Here is a 4,758-nt window from a genome sequence, read left to right on the forward strand (position 1 = left end):
TTATTTTAAAATTCATTGATTTTCTATGTAAAAAGTGACACTTCAAGTATGCTTTTGTAGGGAATTCTGAGCTAAGTTCATGAGGATTGGATGATCAAGGAAAAATAGAAGAAAAGTAGCAAAAATTAGAGGAAAGAAGTTGATAATTGAAAAACAGCCTCTGAGTGCTCACTTTCGCTGGTGAAAGTGATCACTCCAGAATCAAAAAATGAAGAAGAACTTCTGCGTAATCACTTTTGCTGGCAAAAGTGATCGTTCCAGAGAGGTTGCAATGAGAAGAGCTTCTGCGTGATCACTTTTTCTAGAAAAAGTGAGCGTTCCAGAGAGTCCTCCAAGAAGAGTAGCTGCGCGTGTTCATTATTTTCAGCAAAAGTGAACACGCGTAAGAAAGCAACTTCTGCGTGTTCACTATTTCCAGCAGAAGTGAACACGCGCATGACATTAGCAAAGGAAGCTTCTACGTGACTACTATTTTCAACAAAAGTGAACACTTTGAAGTGCGCGTGGCTACTATCACCAGCAAAAGTGAACACGCGCAAGTGGAGATGAAGAATTACCCTCTGCGTGATTACTATTGCTGGAAAAAGTGATCACGTCAGCAGAGCGGGAATTCTATAAAAGGCATTTAGCTCAGGAATTTTGGAGTTTTTGTTCATTTTTTATTTTCCATTTGTTTTTGTTGTTGAGAGAGTCACAGAGGGAGATTGAGGACGAACACCAAGCTTCATTTCTTGAGGGATCAGAATGGAGATTGGCTTGAAGATGTTTCTTTGTTGTTCATTCTCTTCTTCTCTTCTCTTCTCTTCTCTCTTTGTAATGTTTGCCTAAACTCTTTGTGGTTAGGAATTGTGAATCTGAAATGGAAGTGTTGAATTGATTTTGGATCTGAACTTTGAGTTTTGGATTGGATTGAGTGATTGATTCTGTTGTTAAAGTAGTGATTGAATGGAAATTTGATCAACTAATCATAGAGGAACTCTTATCAATGGGAATTGAATTTGTTTCTCAGATCTGAATTAATTGCCAAGGTTATTGGTTTCTTAGGAATAAGATATCTTAATCTTGCAATCTTTTGGTTTCTCAAACTTAATGCAGCATTTGATTGGATTAGATGTAAGGGATTAGACTGATTTGATTAGATGTTAGATTCATTGAGGCAAGGGATTGTCCTTTGATTAGTATAACGTGAAACTGATTGTCATTCCATCTAAATGCTTGAAAGTTCAGAACTTTATTAATTCAATGTTGAAGTTTTGGTGAAACAATTTCCTAACTACTCTTTCTACATCTGTTTACTATATACTTTTGTACTAACTGTTCTGTTTTACTTTCTAATTTCGTTTTTGATACATTCATACCAAATCCATCTGAAATTTGTAAAGCTCAACTAATTGTGATCTTGTGAAGTGGTAATTGAGAACTTTATTCCCTGAGGACGATACTTGGAACTCAATTTGATTCTAAGATTTTGTATAACTTGCTACAACAACACTAGTATACTTGCTAGTCAGTTTACTTTCAGTGCAACAGCAGTTGTAAAAGTAACAAGTTTTTGGCGCCGTTGCCGGGGAATAATTTGTTTCAATATCATTAGTAACAGGAAAATAACTAGATTGAGCATTTGTTTCTTTAAATTTTCTGCAACTATTACATTACATGTGCAGTTTTCTATTTTCATTGTACTATATCTGTGTTTAGTTGTATATGCGTGGTAAAAACAAAAATAAATCTACTCTTGTCTTTGATCCTGACATTGATAGAACTCTTAGGAGATTAAGAAAAGAGACTAGAGCAAAGAGATCTGTAGGAAGTGACAGTGATCTAGAAGTTATACATTCTCCAGAATTTCAAGTCACTTCTTTTGCAAATAGGAAACATTCACCTTTTAGACAACCAACTCCAAAAGTTGAAATGGCAGAACAACAGAGAATAAGAACACTAGGAGATTATGCAATTCCAGATATGCAAGGCTATAATTCTTCAGTTGTTAGACCAACCATTCAAGTCAATCATTTTGAAATAAAACTAGCCTTACTTCACCTAGTGCAGCAAGACCAATTTTCTGGTGGAATTTCTGATGATCCTAATCTGCATATTTCTAATTTTATGCAGTTGTGTGATACTATAAGGATGAATGGAGTAAGTGAAGATGCTATAAGACTGAGGCTATTTCCATTTTCTTTAAGAGACAAAGCCAAATGTTGGTTACAAGCACAGCCTCAGAGAAGTACCACCACATGGACTGAACTTGTGAATAAATTTCTAACAAAATATTTTCCTCCCTCAAAAGCTGCTAAGCTGAGAGGAGAAATAACATCGTTTGTGCAGCAGGAAGGAGAATCACTTTATGAAGCATGGGAAAGATATAAAGAGTTGCTGAGAAGATGTCCACATCATTGTATTCCAGAATGGATGCAGCTGGAAACTTTTTATAATGGAATGAATGTAGTAACTAGAACTATGATTGATGCAGCTGCAGGAGGATCTTTGAGCATGAAATCCTTGGAAGAAGCCCAAAGAATCATTGAGATGATGGCTTCATCCATGTATCAGAATCCCAACTTAAGGAATACAAGAAGAGGCAATGAATATGAAGCAAAGATGATGGAAACTTTTCTTGCACAGAATCAGCTGCAGAACCAATTCTTTTCTGATCAAATAACAGCTTTGACACAGCAGATTAATAATTTGCAGACTGGAAATGTGGTAACAAGTCAGTTGACATGTGATTTTTGTGGAAGGAATCATGCTAATGGTGCATGTGATGAACCTACCCCTGAACCACAAGAGCAAGTCAATTATATGGGGAATTATCAAAGACAGCAACAATCTTATCCTCAACAATCATTTCCTCCTGGATTTCAGTATTCTAATAATAGGAATCAACAATTTTATAATTGGAATCCTCAGAATTCTATAATGAAAAGCACTAATACATCTTTTCCATTTTCAAATGCAGGAAATCACCAACAAAAGCAGTACTTTCAAGGAAATTTTTCTACTCAACCTCAAAGGAGTCAACATTCAGCTAGACCAATGAGTGAAAGAAAGAACGAGATTGAGGAAACAATGCTACAATTCATGAAAGTCACTCAATCCAGCATCAAGAATCAAGAAGCTTCTATGAAGAAGTTAGAAACTCAAATTGGACAGCTGGCTGAATAATTAATAAGCAGAGATGAAGGAAGATTTCCAAGTAACACAGTGGTGAATCCAAAGGAACAATGTCAAGCTATAGTTACAAGAAGTGGAGCTGTTGTAGCCAGTCCAAAACCAGCTGAAAAGAAACTGAATAATGTTGAAGCAGAAAAGCAAGTAGAAAATGCAGCAGATGAAAGAAATTTAAAAGAAGAATTGCAGCAAGGAAACTTCAAGCTACTAAAGAGAGAACATTCAAAAAAGAATGAAGAAGTTCATAAAAGTCCTGAAAGGAAGACAAAGAAGCAATTATTTGAGGACACTTACAAGCCAATTGATCCAGAAAAATATAAGAGACTACCTTATCCTCAAAGAGTGCAAAATCCTAAGCAAGAGGAGCAGTTTGAGAGGTTTCTAAATGTGTTCAAAAAGCTGCAAATTAACATTCCATTTGCTGAAGCTTTGGAGCAAATGCCATCTTATGCTAAATTCATGAAGGAACTACTCTCCAAGAAAAGGAAGTTAGAACATGATAAGACGGTACCCTTGACAGAGGAGTGCAGTGCTATTCTTAGAAGAAAACTTCCTCAAAAATTAAAAGACCTAGGATCCTTTAGCATACCTTGTGAAATAGGAAATTGTACTGTGGGAAAAGCATTGTGTGATTTGGGGGCAAGCATTAATTTGATGCCATTAGCCATTATGAAGAAATTGGGGATAGAGAAAGTGAAACCAACCAACATTACATTGCAATTAGCTGATAGATCATATACTTATCCATATGGAGTAGTAGAGGATTTGTTGGTTAAGGTTGACAAATTTATTTTTCCTGCAGATTTTGTCATATTGGACATGGAGGTAGATGCAAACATACTATTAATCTTGGGCAGACCTTTCCTTGCAACTGGACGAGCTCTCATTGATGTGCAAAAAGGAGAGTTAATGCTTAGAGTTCAAGAGGAAAAGGTAATATTTAATGTATTTGAAGCTTTGAAATATCCAATTGATGATAACACATGTATGAGAGTAGATACATTGGATTCTATGATCAATCCTTATTCTTTAAATGGATTTGATGAAATTTCTGTGTTGAGAGAAACCATAGCTGCAGGAAATACTAAATCTCTGCATTTTGAAGATGAAAATGTATTTGAAATGGAGCAGCAATTGGAAACTCTACCTATTTTAATACCTGCAGAAAAATCTATCAAAGAGGAGTTGAAAAATGAAGGAGAAGAAGAGAAAAGTCAGAAGCTGGAATTAAAGCAACTTCCATCTCACTTGAGATATGCATTCTTGGATCATAAACATGAAAATCCAGTTATCATAAGCAATGAACTCAAGGAAGAAGAGGAGGAGAAGTTGCTGAGAATTTTGAGAACCCATAAATCAGCAATAGGGTGGAACATCTCAGATTTAAAAGGTATAAATCCATCCTTTTGTAAGCACAGAATTTTATTTAAAGAAAATTTTAAACCAGTTGTGCAGTCTCAAAGAAGATTAAACCCTGCCATAAAGGAAGTGGTAAGGAAGAAAGTCATTAAACTATTAGATGCAGGCATCATATATCCTATTTCAGACAGCAATTGGGTAAGTCCTGTGCAAGTGGTACCTAAAAAG

At 35.6% G+C, this 4,758-nt stretch overlaps 1 non-coding gene across 1 annotated transcript; it reads right to left on the reverse strand.

The window, feature by feature from the left end:
- Window positions 1–2,295: 2,295 nt before the first annotated feature.
- On the reverse strand, window positions 2,296–2,402 carry LOC113863999. Its single transcript, XR_003504609.1, has one exon. It is a non-coding gene; the product is annotated as a small nucleolar RNA R71 (small nucleolar RNA).
- Between the last annotated feature and the right edge of the window lie 2,356 nt (window positions 2,403–4,758).

The sequence above is a fragment of the Abrus precatorius genome, unplaced genomic scaffold, assembly GCF_003935025.1.
Source record: "Abrus precatorius isolate BTA unplaced genomic scaffold, Abrus_2018 Scaffold3, whole genome shotgun sequence".
In the NCBI taxonomy this organism is placed as follows: Eukaryota; Viridiplantae; Streptophyta; class Magnoliopsida; order Fabales; family Fabaceae; genus Abrus; species Abrus precatorius.